Below are 19347 nucleotides of genomic sequence, written 5' to 3'. Positions count from 1 at the left end.
GTGTATTTTAAATTTGTAAAACTCCAACTTTTTAAAAAATGATGGGCCTCTGTTTTGCCCAGGGTGGCCTTTACTCATTTTATAAGGCTAATATCACCCTGATACTAATGACAGAAAAGAACATTAAAAAAAGAAAACTACAGGCCAATATTCCTGATGAACGCAGGTGCAAAAATCCGCAGAAAATACGAACAAACTGAATCCCGCAGCACATCAGAAAGCTAATCCACCATGATCACGTCGACTTGATTCTTAGGATGCAAGGTTGGTTGAACATACACAAATCAATACATGTGACTCATCACCTAAACAAAACTAAAGACAAAAACCACATGATCTTCTCAATACATGTAGGGCATGCTTTTTACTCAGCATTTCTTCGTGTTAAAAGCCGTGAACAAGCTAAGCATTGAAGAAACATACCTCAATATAATATGTGCCACCTATGACGAACCCACATCCAACATCACACGGGATGAGTAAAAGCTGGAAGGAGTTCCTTTTATAAGTGAAACAAGACAAGAATGCCCACTCTCACCATCCTGTTCAACATAGTACCTGAAGTCCTAGACAGAGCAATGAGGAAAAAGAAAGAATAATAAGGCATCCAAGTTAGACGACAGTAGTAGAGAGAGGTAGTCAAATTATCTCTGTTTGAAGATGATATAATTTCTATACCTGGAAACCCCATAGTCTTTGCCCAAAGTCTCCTGCATCTGAGAAACAAACTTCAGCACACTTTAAGGGTAGAAAGTCAGTGTACAGGCCTGGTCCTCACGCCTGTAATCCCGAAGGGGTGGCCTGCCTCTCCACACCTGTGGGCGTTTCTCGTTAGGTGGAACGAGAGACTTGAGAAAACAAATGAGACAGAGACAAAGTATAGAGAAAGAAAAAGTGGGCCCAGGGGACCGGCGCTCAGCATACAGAGGACCCACACCGGCACCGGTCTCTTAGTTCCCTTAGTATTTATTGATAATTATCCTCACCATCTTAGAAAAAAGGGAAGTGGCAGGATCATTGTAGGGAGAAGGTCAGCAGTAAGACATATGAATAAAGATCTCTGTGACGTGAATAAGTTTAAGGAAAAGTGCTGTGCCTTGATATGCATATGCAAACATCTCCATAAACCTTTTTAGTGCATAAAGAGCAGCATTGCGCTAGCAAGTCCCGCCTTTTGCCCTAAGGCGGTTTTCTCCTTTCTCAGTAAACAGAACATACAATCAGGTTTTACACCGAGATGTTCCATTGCCCAGGGACTGACAGGAGACAGATGCTTTTCTCTATCTCAACTGCCAACAACCGCCAAGGGGCCTTCTTTCCTCTTACACTGGTCCTCCTCAGCACAGACCCTTCACGGGTGTCAGGCTGGGGGACGATCAGGTCTCTCCCATCCCACGAGGCCATATTTCCGACTATCACAGGGGGAGAAACTTGGACAATACCTAGCTTTCCTAGGCAGAGGTCCCTGTGACCTTTGGCCGTGTACTATCCCTGGGTACTTGAGATTAAGAGAATGGTGATGACTTTTAACCAGCAAGCTGCCTTCAGGCACTTGTTTAACAAAGTACACCCTGCACAGCCCAAAATCCTTTAAACCTTGAGTCACCACAGCACATGTCTCTTGCAAAGACAAGGTTGGGGGTAGGGTCACAGATTAACAGCATCTCAAATACAGAACAAAATGGAGTCTCTTAAGTCTACTTCTTTCTATATAGACACAGTAACAGTCTGATCTTTCTTTCTTTTTCCCCACATAATCCCAGCACTTTTGGAGACCGAAGAGGTTGGATCACCTGAGACCAGGAGTTCGAGACCAGCCTCGAGAAACCCCGTCTCTAATAAAAAATACCAAAATTAGCCTGGCATGGTGGCACGCACCTGTAGTCCCAGCTACTTGGGAGGTTGAGTCAGGAGAACCGCTCGAACCTGGGAGGAGGAGGTTGCAGTGAGCTGAGATTGCACCACTGCACTCCAGCTTGGGCGACAAGAGCGAAACTCCATCTGAAAAAAAAAAAAAATTTAATCTATGAGGAGAAAGGTATTTGTGGTGTACATTGTGATGTTTTTATATAGGTACACGTTGTGGAATGGATGAAATAACCTCTTTATCATATTTATTTTCTCACATACTTGTTGTATGTTTTGTGTGTGTGGTGAGAACACTTAAAATCTAATCTCTTAGTAATGTTCAATACACCACATGTTGTGATTAACTGGAGTCCTCAAGACATACAATAGATCTCTTGACCTGATTTCTTCTAACTGAAATTTTGCATCCTTTGACCAACAACTCTTCAATCCCTCTCCTCCCCAGGTTCTTTTGACAACCATTTTACTGTTTCTCTGGGTTCCACTTCTTGCACTCCATATATGAGATCTTGGGGCATTTGTCTTTCTGTGTGTGGATTGTTTCCCTTGACATAATGTCCTCTAAGTTTATTGACATTGTCACAAATGACAGGACTTCCTTCTTTGTTGTAAAGGTTGTATAGTACTTCATTACATTCTTATTGTATACCACATTTTCTTTGTCCATGCCCCCACAGATGGGCATTAAAGTTGATTCCACATCTTGACTGTTATGAATAATGCCGCTGTAAACATGGGAATGCAGCTATCTCTTCAATGGACTGATTCCACTTCCTTTGGATACATGGACGGTAGTGGGATTGCAGAAACATGGGAATTCTATGTTTAATTTTTTCAGGAACTTCCAGACTGTTTTCCATAATGGTTGTACTAATTTACATTCCCATCAACTGCATACAAATGTTCCCTTTTCTCCACATCCTCATTAACCCTTGTTATTTTTTATGTGTCTGATAATGGACTTTTTTTTTTTTTTGACACAGTCTTACTCTGTCACCCAGGCTGGAGTGCAGTGGCAGAACCTCGGCCCACTGCAACCTTTGCCTCCTGGGTTCTAGGGATTCCCCTGCCTCAGTCTCCAGAGTAGCTGTGACTACAGGTGTGCACCACCAAACCCTGCTAACTTTTGTTTTTTTAGTAGAGATGAGATTTCGCCACATTGGCCAGGCTGGTTTCGAACTGCTGACCTCAGGTAATCTCCCTGCCTCGGCCTCCCAAAGTGCCTGAATTACAGGCATGAGCCACCGTGCCCAGACCATTAATGGTCATTCTAAGAGGTGTGAGGTGATATCTCATTCTAGTTTTAATTTTTATTTAGCTGGTGCTAATCATTTTTTTGTATAGCTTTTGGTGATTTGTCTTATTCTTAGAAATGTCTATTCAGATACTTTGCCTATTTTTTAATTGGATTATTTGATTTCTTATCATTGAGTTGTTTGAGTTTCTTATATATTTTGGATATTAATTCCTTATTAGATGTATGCGTGCAAATATATTCTCACATTCCATAGGTTGTCTTTTCACTTGTTGAGTTTTTTTTTTTTTTTCTTTGCAGAAACTTTCAATTTGATATAATTTCATTTGTCTACTTTTGCTTGTGTTGCCTGGGCCTTTGGGATAATATCCAAATAGGTTTTGTGCAAGCTAGTGGAGTTTTCCCTTGATTTCTTTTAGTAGTTTTTTGTTTTTTAGATGGAATCTTACTCTGTTGCCCAGGCTGGAGTGTAGTGGTGTGATCTCGGCTCACTGTAACCTCTACCTCCTTGGTTCAAGTGATTCTCCTGTCTCAGCCTCCTGAGCTGCTGAGATTACAGGCACCCACAACCACACCCAGCTACTTTTTGTATTTTTAGTAGAGACGGGATTTCACCATGTTGGCTGGGCTGGTCTTGGAATCCTGACCTTAGGTGATCCGCCCACCTTGGCCTCCCAAATTGCTGGGATTATGGTCTTTCATCTTACATTTAAGTCATTAATCTATCTTGAGTTGACTTTGTATGTTTTGTGAGATAAGTATCCGCTTCCATTCTTCTTCATGTGGACACGAAGTCTCCTAACCCTATTTATTAAAGAGGCTGTTCCTTCTCCATTGTGTATTCTTGACAACATCCCCAAAATTGTTTGACCCTAAATGCATGCATTTTTTTTCCTGTGCTATGAATCACTTCCATTGGTCTATGTGTCTGTTTTTATGCAAGTACTATGTTGTTTTAATTACTGTAACTTTGTATTGTAATTTGTGTTTAGGTAATGTGATGCTTCCAACTTTGTTCCTTTCCCTCTAGATGGCTTTGGTTATTTGAGGTCTTTTTTGGTTCCACATGAATTTTAGGATTGTTTTTTCTACTTCTGTAAAAAAAAGTCATTGGATTTTTGATAATGGTTGCATTGAATCACTTTGGATAGAATGGACATTTTAACAGCATTAATTCTTCTAATCTGTGAACATGGAATATCTTTTGATTTATTTGTTTTTTCTTGAGTTTTTTCATCAATGTTTTATAATTTTTTATATACGGATCTTTGTACTCTGTGGATGAATTTATTCCTGCATGTTTTGTTTTCTGTAATTATTGTAAATGGGCTTATTTTCTTGGAAAATGTTTTGGATAGTTTGTTGTTAGTGTGTGGAAACTCTGTTGTTGTTTTTGATGATACCCATCCTAAGGGGTATGAAGTGGCATCTGGTGTAGCTTTGGTTTGTATTTTCCTAATGATTCATGATGTTGAGTATCTTTTCATGTGTATATTCTTTGGAGAAATGTCTGTGTAAGTTCTTTGCCCATTTTTGAATTGAGTTTATTGTGGTCGAGTTTTAGGAGTTCTGTGTATATTGTGGATGTTAATCCCTTACAGGTGATATGATTTGAAAACATTTTCTCCCATTCTGTGGGTTGTCTTTTTACTTTGATAATATTGTCTTAAATGTTTTTTTTTTTTCCTTGGCATATGAAGTAACTGATGATGTATTTTGAGGCACAATTTTTCAAAATTTTCATAAAGTCTAATTTGTGTACTTTTTCTGTAGTTGCCTGTGCCATTGTTGTCACATCCAAAGAATCACTGCCAAATCCAATCTTGTGAAGCTTTTCCCCTGTGTTTTCTTCTAAGAGTTTAATAATTTTAGGTGTCAATATTTAGGACTAACAAAAACTTTTTAACTTTCCTGGCACCATCTCAGTTACTGTTCTAATCCCAAGATGGATCATTTCAATTAAAACATTTAAAGAATGACCTCACCTGAATGTGTTTGGACTTGCTCTTCTCCTTTTCAATTGACTTCCTCACTTACATAGTTTGTGTGAAAATGTCCACAAATAAAACATAAAATGAAATCAAACCTTTTCATAGACTCTTCATCTAAAATGGAATAGTAAATGCGGTGACATTTCATTTCCTCATCTTGAATTATTTACATTTCTAGGTGAACCCATCCATTCTTCTGTGTGTGTGTGTGTGTGTGTGTTTATTATCTGTCTACATATAATGTAAACTACATAAAATAAGAGATATTTACTAATTTACAAGTGAGACTTCAGGAATTAAGAATGGCTTGCCATTTTTAGTGTGTTATTATTATTCATATTGAGACGAACAGAATCGCCTCAGGAACATGGCCAGGGGTTTATAGTCCAGGAGAACTGCAGCATGACTCAGGTACATTTTACCTGCAATGACATCTATTGCAGGTCACCAGCGTCCATCACAATTGACTGGGGACAAGTGTAAGACAAGAATATTTGCAGTTTCCCCAGACTGACACAGTTGCAGGTCCCGTGAAGTAGTGAGTCCTGAGACACCTCCAATAAGAGCTAGAAAAGGTATCATTTCATGAGGAGCTGCAGCCTACCCATTTTAGACAAATGGAGCAAAATTAGAGTATCACATCTTTTCCTTTCTCCTTCACAGAGTCTGGGTGAACAGAATAAAGGAGTTAGTGGAATATAAGATTCCAATTCTCTGGCATGAGAAAGTGGACAAGGAAAGGAAGATCCATCTTTATCATATCTCAGACATGCTTGGACACAGAATCCAAGCACAAAAAACAAACACATACTTCTTCCCATCCACACTGGGATCCAGGGTCTTCTCCCTCCTCTCAGGCCAGAACTGAGTCTCCATTCCCTACTTGTAGTCACCAGAGATGAAGCCCAATTCTCCTCTGTCTCAAGCTTTGAAGGCCAACTTTAGTGTGTTCACCGTGGAAGAATGAAGGTGAGGTCAGAGGTTTGGGAAATGGTCAAGAACTGCGGTGAGAAGGGTGCATGGAGGCGTCGCCCTGGGCAGTTTGGTGCCCCCATATTCAGAGCCTGTCTGGTCCAGGATGGTTCCCAACGCTGTGAGCACCAACTCCGGATATTCTGGGCAATGACCCAAGGGACAGCCTCTTATGAATACCGGCTGTTTTCCTCCAGTGTCTGCTGTGAAACCAGGATGTACAACATGACCGCGTTTAACCCAACTATGGGCTTAGTGTTTAGCTGTACACCAAATCTCAGTGTCCAATTTCCACTCTGTTTAGGTGGAAAAAGAAGGGGTTTGTTCCCACACACCTCACTCCTGTGTTCCTCTTTCAGTCTCAAAGCTCAGATGAAAACAATGAGTGTCACTTACTGTCAATCCTCTTCCCTGCCTCTTCCACATTCATCAGTATTACTGTTTACATTGAGACTAAAGATGGCCAATCACCATTTTTCTTTGGAAAAATCAACCCGATGTTGTACCTACTTTTTTAGAGGTGGAATCAGCCTACCTTAAGATGCCGACTACATTTTACTGAATGGACTTTTGTGGATCCCCTCGATGTATATAGTGGGACTTTGAGGTATCATCTCTGTCTGTAGCAAATTAATATTTTCCCAAGGACAGAGTTTCCTCACAATTATTTGGGATGGACTAGCGGATATTGTGGTAGAACATGAAATGTGGCAAGAACATGAAAAAAAGTCACAGCTGATACAACACACGGGAAACCCATCTGGCCAATCTCCCACAGACAGAATGTCTAGGTTTCTTCACTTTCATGAAAATTGTTTCTTAGGAGGCTTGCTTAATGTAGTTCTGCAGCCATTTCTGAGTTGTAATTACCTTATTTACAACAGGTGAAATTGTTCTGATGCATTAATTTACAAGTATTTTTATGTCAGATTATTTGCAGCGTAAAACATCTCGAAGATTTGACTACCTAGTTTTCTGTGAATCAGTACTGGCTACAAAGTATCTTTGTGCAGATGGGCTAAGAAGGTACCTACACTACTTGAATTCCAAAGACTTGGAAAAGACCAACATATGAACATTCTGGCTGTTGACATTTGATTTGAACTTCTCTCTGGGGCAAAAATTGAATTTTCTCTCTTAATGTATTAAGACTCCAAAACTATGTTCAAAATTTAAAATTAACAGCCAAGAGTGTAATTTATACTGGAGTAGTTTGGAGATGTGACAGGTCAATGTATAAAAAGAAGCCTTGAGACTACCAAGAAGGCAAAAGTCACTATTTTAATCATGGCCTCAGAACAACGCTGTGTTTGCAATAACATGGCATTTAAACAACTCATTAATAAAAATAGTAATCTATTAATTTCATAGTGTTTCAAAATTATTTCTTCTAAATTTGGAATATGTGCATTAAAGGACATATGAGTTTCAAAAGATTTAATAAAACATGTAACACAAAATTTTGACACTTCTTGAAAGATTTTAACTTTGTGGTTGTCTCTGTGGTGGTAAGTGTCATTGCTACAGAAAGTAACACTTTAAATTTGGGTTATTTTAGACATTTGGGTTCATATATATATATAGAAATTAGATCACAAAGATTAACATAAGGCAAACTGTGGGAAGAAAAGCCAACAGTTCAAGAGAAGAAGCTGAGAAAACAAGTCAAAAGTTAGAGGAGAAGAAGAAACAGAAGAGGAGGAAGAAAGAGAAGAAGGGGAGAATGAAGAGGAATAAAAAAGAAGAAGAAGGAGGACAAGGGAACATGAATAAGAACAACAACCACCAAAAAAAAAAAAAAAAACCCCACACACAGAGTGGAACATTAGATGTAATAATGAGGAGAATGGAGAAGATACACAGTCCAAGATCCCGCAGAGACCTGGAAAGAATTTTATGTGGGTTGTCTGTGAGTGGGTCCAAGTGTGTCATTGAGAGTTCCCTTGTGTGCTTCACCTATCCTCTTTGACCTTCAGAAAATGTTCCCTAAATATTGAAGAAAGGTATTCCTTGTATATTTTGCAAAGCTCCCACAAAGACTTGGGTCTCCATGCATCTCAGATCCACGCTGGCAATGGTTGCAGTGGGGGTTGCAGCCAGAATCCGTTCACTAGGAGTCCGCCATTCACTCCTGCCAGCTTCAGTCACGTTTCTTCCATTTCCACCTGTGTCCCCGCATGGCTGAACCAGGTCTTAGCCAGCATTGCCAAAAGAGCCAGGAAGACCAGACCAGCCACAGCCATTCTGATGGAATTCTCCACAGTATAGTCCTGGAGAACAGGGGCTGGAGGGTGGGGGTAAGATCAGAGACTTTTCCATGTGGGCTAGGCCCTCCCTCCCCAGGAGCTCTGAAATGGAGCTATTTCCCCATCTCACCTTCACAAAATTCTTCCTGTCTAGAGCCCCTCTTCTCCCTATATCATCCTGAGCACGCTCAGAAGCCTTTTGCCACAAACAGAAATTTCTTTTGAAGATACACATTTTTTTTTTTTTTACATTTCAAAATAGTTCCCAAACTAATTCTCCAAAGCAATAAATGTTTGTGTGTATTGCTGGGCAGGTTATGCATACAAGGAAAGAAAGCACAGTGAGTCAGATTTGGCAGAGGAAACGTATGTGGAAATTATATCATTTACTCTCTTTATAAAATTAAGTACAAAATTGAAAACATTGATAAGGAAGAATGAGCTGTAGAGAAAGAAAACATCTGAGATGCTTGTTTCCAAGATGGCTGACTAAGTGCTTTTTTGGCATATGTCATCCACCTGGAAGAGTGAGCCGAATCCAGAACCAAAAACATGTGATCATCTCAATAGACATAAAGAAAAGCATCTTTAAAAAAATTCAACGTCCTTACCTGATGAAAACCCTCAAAAAATTAGGCATAGAAAGAATATACCTCAAAGTAATAAAAGCCATAGATGACATACCTAGAGTCAACATCTACTGAGCAGGGAGAAGTTAAAATGACTGACTCCTCTGAGAACTGGCACAAGACAAGGACACAGACATGCACCACTCCCTATCAATATAGTACTGGAAGCTCTGTCAGAGCTATCAGGCCACAGGAAGAAATAAAACATGACTAAATTAGAAAAGAGGAAGTGCAATTATTTCTATTGCTGATGCTATGATCTTAAATCTAGAAAATCCTAAAGACTCTGAAAAAATTCTTATGATTGAAAAGTGAACTCAGTAAAGTTTCAGAGTAAAAAATCAATGTGTAAAACCCGGTAGCATTTCTCTACACCTATAATGATCTAACTGAGAACCAAATCAAGAAGGCAACCCATTTACAATAGATACACAAAATTAAAACACTGAGGAATACACTTAACCAAGGTGGTGAAAGATCTCTACCAGGAAGAGTGTAAGACACCCATGAAAGCAATTATAGATGATACCAAAAAAGAAAAAAATTCCATGCTCATGGATCATAGGAATTAATATTGTTAAAATGCAATCTACAGATTTAGTGCAATTCTTAAATGAAAATAGTAACACCAGGTCTCACAGAATTAGAAAAAGCAATCCTAAAATTCATACAGAACCAAAAAAGAGCCTCATAGACAAAGCAATTCTAGGCAAGTGTAGAAACTTGGAGTCATCAGGCTCTCTGACTTCAAATTATGCTCTAAGGGTATAGTAACTTAAACAGCACGGTGCTGGTATAGACACAGAAACAGAGATCAATAGACCAGAATAGAGAGCCCAAAAATACAGCCTCGTATCTACAGTGAATGATCATGGACAAAGTCAACAAAACATACACTGGGGAAAGATATGCTTTTCCATAAATAGTGCTGAGAAATCTAAATAGTCATAGGCAGAAGAATAAAACTGGACTCATATCTGTCATTATACACAAAAATTAATGTAAGATAATTAACGGCTTAAATGTAAACCCAGAACTATAAAATCACAGGTGGAAATGCAAAGAGAAACTCTCCTGGACATTGGTCTAGGCAAAGAATTCATCAGTAAAACCTCAAAACCACAGGCAACAAAAATAAAACTAGACAAATGGGACTTAGTAAACGAAAGAGCTTCTGAATAGCAAAGGAAATAATAGCAGAGTGAACCGACGACCTGCAGAATGAAAGAAAATGTTTTTAAACTGTGCATCCGACAGGGGACTAACATCCACAATTTCTAGGCAACTCAAACAACTAATCACAGCCCTCAAATAATAGCATTCAAAAGTGGGCAAAGGGATGTTTACACAGATTTTTCAAAAGAAGACATACGAATGGCCAAACAGCATATGAACAAATGTTCAGCATCACGACTCATCAGAGAAATGCAAATTGAAACCACAATGAGATATCATCTTACAGTAGTCAGAATGGCTATTACTGAAAATGCGAACCAATATAACAGATGTTGGCAAGGAAGCAGAGAAAAGGAAACTCTTATACACTGTGGGTCAGAATGTAAATTAGTATAGCCTCTGTGGAAGACAGCATGGAGATCTGTCAGAGAACCAAGAATAGAAACACCATTCGACCTAGTGGTCCCACTGCGGGGTGTCTACCCAAAGGAGAAGAAGCACTTATGTCAAACAAACACCTGCACCTGTATGTTTATTGCAGCACTGTTTGCAACAGCAAAGACATGAAATCAATCTAAGTGACTGTGAAAGAACGATTGGATTAATAAAGTGTGGTGTGTATCAACAATGAAATAGTATTCGGCCGTAAAATATAAAATTCTGTCCTTTGGAGTAACATGGATGTAGCCGGGCGCGGTGGCTCAAGCCTGTAATCCCAGCACTTTGGGAGGCCGAGACGGGCGGATCACGAGGTCAGGAGATCGAGACCATCCTGGCTAACACGGTGAAACCCCGTCTCTACCAAAAATACAAAAAACTAGCCGGGCACGGTGGCGGGCGCCTGTAGTCCCAGCTACTTGGGAGGCTGAGGCAGGAGAATGACGTGAACCCGGGAGGCGGAGCTTGCAGTGAGCTGAGATCCGGCCACTGCACTCCAGCCTGGGCGACAGAGCCAGACTCTGTCTCAAAAACAAAACAAAACAAAACAACAACAACTAAAAAACATGGATGGAACTGGAGGCCATTATTTTACGTGAAACAACTCAGAAAGACAAACACCACATCTTCTCACTCTAAGCGGGAGGCGAGTAGTGCATACACCTGGACGTAGAGTGTGGAATGATGGACAGTGGAGGCTTGGAAGGCTGGAGGGTGGTGGGACCTGGATGTGTGATGAGAAATTGCTTAACGAGTACAATGTACAGCATTTGGGTGATGGATATAGTCAAAGTCCTGACTTCACCACTCTGCAATATATTCATGTCACAAAGTTACACGTGTACCCCGTAAGTGTATGCAAATAGAAAAGAAAGTCTGTACACAGTAATCAATTGTGATATCTAGATATAGTCAACATTAAATTTAAAGCAGAATAATTAGTTAAAACATTGTGTACACAACAGTGAAGAGAGCATTTATCATCTACGCCACAGGAAACTGTCAATATTAGGGCACAGAAAAAGAAAACAACTGAAAAAGAAAGAGCAGTTTTGTGACAGGGTAAAAACTGACAACAGTTTTAGAATGCTCCTAACTTGAGTTCCAAAAGGAAAGAATGAGAAAACAGGTCAGAAGCAATCTTTAAAGAGGCAATTGTTGATTATTTGGAGGAAGTAGACACATCCATCAATCCATGGGTTCAAGAAATGCAGTGAATGCCAGGCAGAATGAATTAAACACACCTCACGTTCAACGTTACAGAAAAGCTGCAAAAAAGCATAACCAACCCTTAAACTTAGCCGGAGGAAAAGGATCAGCTGGTAAGGATTCAAAGGGAGCCAAACATTGTCTTCCCCACAGAAAAAAAGGAAAACATAAGCCAGTAGAACAAAATCTTTACCCAGCTAAGATACCATCACCAGCCACCGACAATTCCTTACATAGTACTGTCCAAGATCAACACAGGAAAGAAACAGCACTGAAAGATAAAAGGGCAAAGAAAGCTTTTCTCACTGACCCTAAAGGAAATTCTGATGACTGTGTCTCAAAGAGAAGGAAAGTGAAACCAGACTGGGTGTCGAAGACTCTGACGATAACTAAGAGCAGAGAAAGAACTTAAAATATGGCTATGCCTAAAATGAATATGGACCATACAGTCATGTATGAAAACATGCCCCTGTGTAATTTCTGGAAAAGATAGAATTACATATACCACAAAACATCATATAAGTAAATACAAACATATGTAATAAAGATACTCTAAAATCCTGTTCTTACACAGGAAGAGTGGAAATATGTTTTTATATTTGCTGTTTAATCTCTGAAATGATGAATTTCAGTTTTAAAAATATGTAACAACTTCAGGATGAGTACACCATACATGTATTCCTAAACGACATAGATCAAAAATAGAATGTTTGAAATAGAAAACCACCAAAGAAGTCCGTGGGAAAAAGGGAATCAGGAAAACACAACGTAATAATAACACAAATATGATTGGAAGAACTGCTCAAACACGAACAAAAGATTGTCAGCAAATCTTGTTTTCTAAGGTGCGTTGTTGAAATTTACAAAGGACACATGTCAGTGTTAACAATTCACAGGGTTTGAAATTAAACAATGTAGAAATATACCAAGCAATCACTAACTGTTGGAAATGTGGTGTAGTTATAATAAAATTAGACAAAATAAGTCTTGGGGAAAAATCAGTGGAAAACATTAAGCATAAAATTTAGGAAAAAAGCAGGTAAATTTATAGTATTTTTAATTTACCAGGAATATATAATCAATTTACACTTAATCACTCCCAGTAATATTCGTGCAAATACACATGGAGGAAGTGTCGCCGAAGTAAACGGAGAGATAGGCACATCCACGGCCACAGTGGGGTGTTTAACACTCTTCTCTCAGTTGTTGATAGAAGTGTTTCAGGCAGTTAGAGAGGATTTAGGAAGAGAATTGCTGGACTTGACCTAAGGTACAAGTTCACTTGCAACCACAGGACTCACACTCCTTACAAGCCCAAGGGCACTTAGAAATCTCACTGGATTCTGAGCAGCCCTCACCATACGGCAGGTCCATGGACTTCTTGGAACACACCAAGCTCATTCTCACATTAGGGTCATCCCCAGCATCCTAAGTACATGAAACTTCCTTTCAACACGCTCCCCAGGGCTCACTCCCTCTTGTCTCTAAGATCGGAGTTTAAATGTGATCTCCTTGGTGAGTTCTCAGTGAGATGTTCCCTCCTGTACACTCCAAATGACAACGTTCCATGTTCCTTCATTTCATTCTGTGCACGGCACTTTCACCAGGTGCTGAGGATTCACTCATTCATTCACTCATGCATCCATTCTACAAGTTCATTCACTCATTCATCCATTAACTCATTCATTTGTTCATCCATCATTCATTCATCCATTCACTCATTTATCCATTCACTCACTCATTCATCCATTCACTCACTCATTCATCCATTCGCTCATTCATTTATTCACTCACTCATTCATTCATTTACTCATTCATCCATTCACTCATTCATTCATTCACTCATTCATTCATTCATGTTCTGCCTCTCTTTCCCACCCCACAGCAATGTGAGCATCATGAACCAAGGAACTTGGCCACACTGTTTACTCCTGGCCATGCAACAGAGATAACTGATGGTAGCTGTGAAATAAATATTAGATGAATGAGTTAATGAAGAGGTCATTTACTGGGTGAGCTCAGTTCTCTCTAATCTAATGCCCTCCCTCGGCTGACTTCCCTGAGTTGCCGCCTCGGCTGAGTGCAGTCCCTTCACTGGCAAATGGAACCTCAGCCAGCAGCACCTAGATGGTTCCATACTTTGTTCTTTCCTTCTCCTCTTGCTCCCTAAAGATGATCAATCTCCATGACAGGGCTGGAGAGCAGACAAGCCACACATTCGTTCTGGGGAGAGAGTAATATGGAGTACAAGGCATTCCACATTTAGGAAGAGAGCTCAGTTATGGAAGGTCAGAAATGAAAAGTTCCTACAGACTAACACCCAGGTTGGTGGCCACAGCCCTCAATGCTGATGGAGAATCACTGGAAGTCTGCAGGGAAGATGTCTGGCTTGAGGCCACTGAGTGGAGAAGTGGCACATCCTTCTCAGCCTTCAGTGCTGAGCCTCTGTCCCCTCAGGGATCCACTGACTAAAGAGAAGAGCCTCTTCTCATCTCCTGGGATGGAGCTTGGCTCCCTGGATGGAGGAATGGGCCTCTTTCCACCTGCCATGTTGTCATCTAGCTTGGAAATCCTGGGAATCCCAGGAGGCCCTCCCCGAGTCCTCAGAGAAGGCTCCCCCACTGAGGCTCCAAGGTGTGGAGGGAGCAGGAGACATCCAGGGTGGAAAATGCCTCCCATCAAGAGACATGGAGGCTCCCCCAACAATGGTTGCATCTGTGCCTCCCACGTGGAAATCACTCTTTGGTGAGATGTGGGGGCTTCTGGAAATGGGGAATGGTGGGCGGCCAATGCTACCTCTAGTCTTTCCAATCTGAGCCTGGCCTTTCACGCTGCCGAGTCAGCACTGATGCTGCTTAGATGTGTCCCATGTAGGCCTCTGTACAAAGACTGGGAAGTGTTTTTTGTGGCCTGTGCTCTCTCTGCAAGCTTCATGTAGGGTTGCAGTTACCGCCCCAAATCCTGATGTGATCTGTCTGCCTTGCTCTGTCTGTCTGTCTATCTCTTTCTGTATGTTTGCTCTGTGTCTTTTCTGTCCAGTATCTCTGGCTGGCACCACCATGGCCATCTGAGGTTCCCCTGAATGTGGCCATTGTCGTCTGTCTGAGTCCCACTATTTGGGGAAGAGATTGGTTTCCTCACCTGTGACAGAAATGGGCAGTGGGTCACTCGGGTCTGACCACTCATAGGGAGAGTCACGGAAAGAGCCAAAGCATCTGAACGTCCCTCCGTGGGTGGCAGGGCCCAGAGGGAAGTCGGCCTGGAATGTTCCATGGACCCTCGGCACTGCAGGGAGCCTCAGTTCATGGGCCTCCCCTTCCCTGGATAGATGGTACATGTCAAAGGAGCGCCGGGAGCTGCAGGATCAGGTCATGTTCTCTTCTGCATGAACAGTGGGGCCCGGCTGGGCTGAGAGAGAACATTTCCTGTATAGACCCGTAAGGAGAAGAGGCAGTTTCCTCAGGGAGGTTCTTCCTTGTCACAGCTCCCCTCACACCTGAGCTGAGAACTCCCTGCACCTGCTCTAGTGACCTAATGCTCTCTTTCTTACCCTCCACCCCATGTCTCTTCATGTCTATTTTCTCCTTTCACCTTCTCTCTCTCTGTCTCTCACCCTTCACTCCGTCTCCCTTCATGTCTATTTCCTCCTTCCACCTTCTCCATGTCCCTAGGTCTCTGACCTCACTTCCCCATCCCTAGCTATGTTTTTTTTCTTTGTACCATTTTATTCTCTCTGACCCTCCTTGGATTGGTTGACTTGATCTTCCTTTTTCTTTAATTCTGAGTCTCTCACTTTCTGTCTTGTTCAAAATTTTCTGCATATTTCTATTATCTATGTATCCGTTATCTATCTGTCTATCTATCTATCTATCTATCTATCTATCTATCTATCTATCTATCTATCTATCTATCGTCTATTTAACTATTTGGTGTGTATCTACAAATTATTTATCTATCTATCATCTATATATATGTATCATCTCTCTATCAATTAACTATCTATGTATCCATCAATCAGCTATTATCTATATCTATGTATCCTCTCTCTCTCTCTCTGTTACCTGTCTGCCTGTCTATCTCTATGTATCATGTATCTATCTCTTTGTCTATTTATCATCATCATTATCATCTCTATGTATCATCTACCAATCAATCATCATGTATGTATCTATAACCTATCTATTATCTATCATCTACGTATTTATCATCTATCTATCCATCTGCATCTCTCTGTCTCCATCTCCTTGTCTTTCTCTGCCTCTCAGTCTGTCTCGTTGTCTTTGAAATATCTGCAATTCATCCCCCACATCTCCATCTTTCTCTCTCCTTGTGCCTCTCCCTCAGGACTCTGATTTTAGGGCTTTTCTCAGCTCCCTTCCCTCATTCTCTCCACTTCTCTGCCCTCTTTTCTCTCTCTCTCTTTTTGAAAATTATACTTTAAGTTCTGGGTTACATGTGCAGAACGTGCAGTTTTGTTACATCGGTATACATGTGCACTGGTGGTTTGCTTCACCCAACAACCCGTCACCGTCACCTACATTAGGTATTTCTCCTACTGTTATCCATTCCCTAGCCCCTCACCCCCTGACAGGCCCTGGTATGTGATGTTCCCCTCCCTGTGTCCATGTGTTGTCATTCTTCAAGTCCCACTTATGAGCGAGAACATGCAGTGTTTGGTTTTCTGATATACCTAAAGGATTATAAATAATTCTACAATAAAGACACATGCACACATATGTTTATGTCGGCACTATTCAAAATAGCAAAGACTTGGAACCAACCCAAATGTCCATCAACGAGAGACTGGATTAACAAAATGTGGCACATATACACCATGGAATACTATGCGGCCATAAAAAGGATGAGTTCACGTCCTTTGCAGGGACGTGGATGAAGCTGGAAACCATCATCCTTGTTTCTCTGTCTTTATGTGGCTGTGAGCTTGTCAGTCTCCTTCCTCTGGCTCATTTTCTGTGTGTTTATGCCTTTGCTTTTTAATGTCCCTGATTTCTCTCTGTGTCTGTCAGTAATCCTATCATATGTGTGGTTGTTTGGAATATGAGCCTCAGAATCCAGTCTGGAGACCCCAAGTACACACAGCACACAGGGGTTGTTGTTCTGGGGCCATGATATCGTGAGAAGGTTACGGCTCCCCTGAACACGAGGCAGAGGTGTCAGAATCAACACGGCATCTGTAGGTGCCACAAGGCCTGAGGTCCCAGGGCCCAACTAAGGTGAGAAATAAGGGTGCTCTTGGGTTCTCCTGGTAGAGATCACTCTGTGGAGGTAACACAGAGATGAAGCTTCTAACCTGTGCCAGGTCTCTGAACAAAGTCAGCACGGAAGGACACCTCTCTCTGGGACATGTCTGTGTGTCTGGGTGTCCCCTTTAACTCTTTCTCTCTTTTCTACCTCCCTGTATGGCCCCTGTGTCTGTCCTCTGTTATGACACCTGGTCTGTACTTGTGTCTCCTATTTCTCTGTCTCTGTTGGTACAGACCTCGCCAAGTGAGTCTCTCTCCATAAGAATCCCACACTCATCTTCCTCATGACCACCTGGGGCTTCCAAGTCCTGGATCATTCACTCTGTGTCCCAGTGACAATGAGAAGAATGTCTGGACACTCTTACCTGTGATCACGATGTCCAGGGGGTCACTGGGGACTGACCATTCATAGGGGGAGTGAGTAAAAGAACCATAGCATTGGTAGGTCCCTGCAAGGGCAGGCGTCATGGGACCCATGGAGATGTTGGCCTTGGAGCCCCCATCATGGAGCTCTCCAACGAGGCATAGGGGTCCTCAGAGATCCCCTCTCTGTGCAGAAAGAAGTGCTCAAACACGGTATCTGACCAACATTGCAGGACGACCGTCTCTCCTGATTTCACCAGCGGACCTGGGAGGGCCAGGAGGGAAGGTTTTCTGTGGACTCCTAGAAAGAGAGGTTGTGAGTTTAGAAGGCGTTTCTGTTTGTCATCCCATCCATGGGACCTGGAATCAGTGAGGCTTCCCCTCCCCGGGTCTGTCTCTCTCCTCCTCCTCTGTGTCTCCGTGTTCTTTTCTGTGCCCATAACCCCTGTTGCAGGTGTCATGTTATGTGGCGCTCTGCCCATGCAGTTGACATGCCGACCACATCATGGGAGGGTGACGTATGCAGGCTGTTTCTACGTTACATGATGCCCAGCGGGCCTCCAGCCAAGAGCAGAAAATGGCTTCCTGGAAATTGTTGTGACCACCTTGCGTCATTCACTATGACCAGCTCAAAACACGTCTCAGATCCAATCTTTTGAACACAAGATGATTGAATTCTGGGTTACATTAAAGACTTTTGATGTACTTTTGTTGTTTTTATCTGAGATTCAAACTCCTCTTCTTCATGTGTAATATGCAAAATATCTAACAAGTATTTTTTTTTTTTTGAGACGGAGTCTCACTCAAGTATTATTAACATTATCAGAACAATTGTGACAAAAAGTCATTCTAATTTTCCTGCTTGAGTTTCTTGTACTAAACCAGTGACACAAGAAGTGCTTGAATCTGGGAGGCGGAGGTTGCAGTGAGCTGAGCTCGTACCACTGAACTCCAGCTTGGGTGACAGAGGAAGAGTCTGTCTCAAGAAAGAAAGAAAGAAAAAAAGGAAACTAAATAACCTATAACAACAAACAGATGACTCAGGTTACCACATTTTAAGGGGTTCTCCAAGGTTATATAAAGTACAGCATCCTCATGAGAGGGGATACAGAGAACCACGGGGCAGAAAATTGTGTCTAAAATACATCCGTGGACACACAGCTCCTTTATAGTTGACAAAGGCTGCCATGTGGTTTAAGGTGGAATAGAATATTTTTTCAACAAATAACACAGGACCACAGGGTTACAAGTAGGAAAAAATAAATCTGAACTTATCTTCACATTATAAGAACACTTCTTATATTTTATCTTGTTGTTATACTTTTTTTATGCTTTATTTATTTATTTTTTTTTGAGACGGAGTCTCGCTCTGTGGCCCAGGCTGGAGTGCAGTGGCCCGATCTCAGCTCACTGCAAGCTCTGCCTCCCAAGTTTATGCCATTCTCCTGCCTCAGCCTCCCGAGTAGCTGAGACTACAGGCACCCACCACCTCGCCCGGCTAGTTTTCTGTAATTTTTTTAGTAGAGACGGGGTTTCACCATGTTAGCCAGGATGGTCTCGATCTCCTGACCTTGTGATCCACCCATCTCGGCCTCCCAGAGTGCTGGGATTACAGGCTTGAGCCACCGCACCCAGTCTTTTATGCTTTATTTTTAAAATTGGCAAATAAAAATTATATACAGTCGTCCTTCACTATTCCTGGGTGATTGGTTCCAGGATCCCCATTCAGATGCCAAAATCTGCAGATGCTCAAGCCTCTTGCATGAAATGGCACAGTGAAGCTGGGCGTGGTGGCTCGCGCCTGTAATCCCAACACTTTGGGAGGCTGAGTTGGGTGGATCATGCGATCAGGAGTTCGAGAACAGCCTGCTCAACGTAGTGAAACCCAGCCTCTGCTAAAAATACAAAGAAAAAAAATTTATCTGTGCATGGTGG

At 41.6% G+C, this 19347-nt stretch overlaps 1 pseudogene; it reads right to left on the bottom strand.

Annotated features, from left to right (window-relative positions):
- Positions 1–5743: 5743 nt before the first annotated feature.
- Positions 5744–17852, bottom strand: LOC114674025 (putative killer cell immunoglobulin-like receptor like protein KIR3DP1 pseudogene; annotated as a pseudogene).
- Positions 17853–19347: the final 1495 nt, after the last annotated feature.

Source organism: Macaca mulatta, chromosome 19 (genome assembly GCF_049350105.2).
Source record: "Macaca mulatta isolate MMU2019108-1 chromosome 19, T2T-MMU8v2.0, whole genome shotgun sequence".
NCBI classification, from domain to species: domain Eukaryota; kingdom Metazoa; phylum Chordata; class Mammalia; order Primates; family Cercopithecidae; genus Macaca; species Macaca mulatta.
The sequence above is the reverse complement of the archived record's forward strand: the minus strand, read 5'-3'. Positions and strand labels throughout refer to the sequence as shown.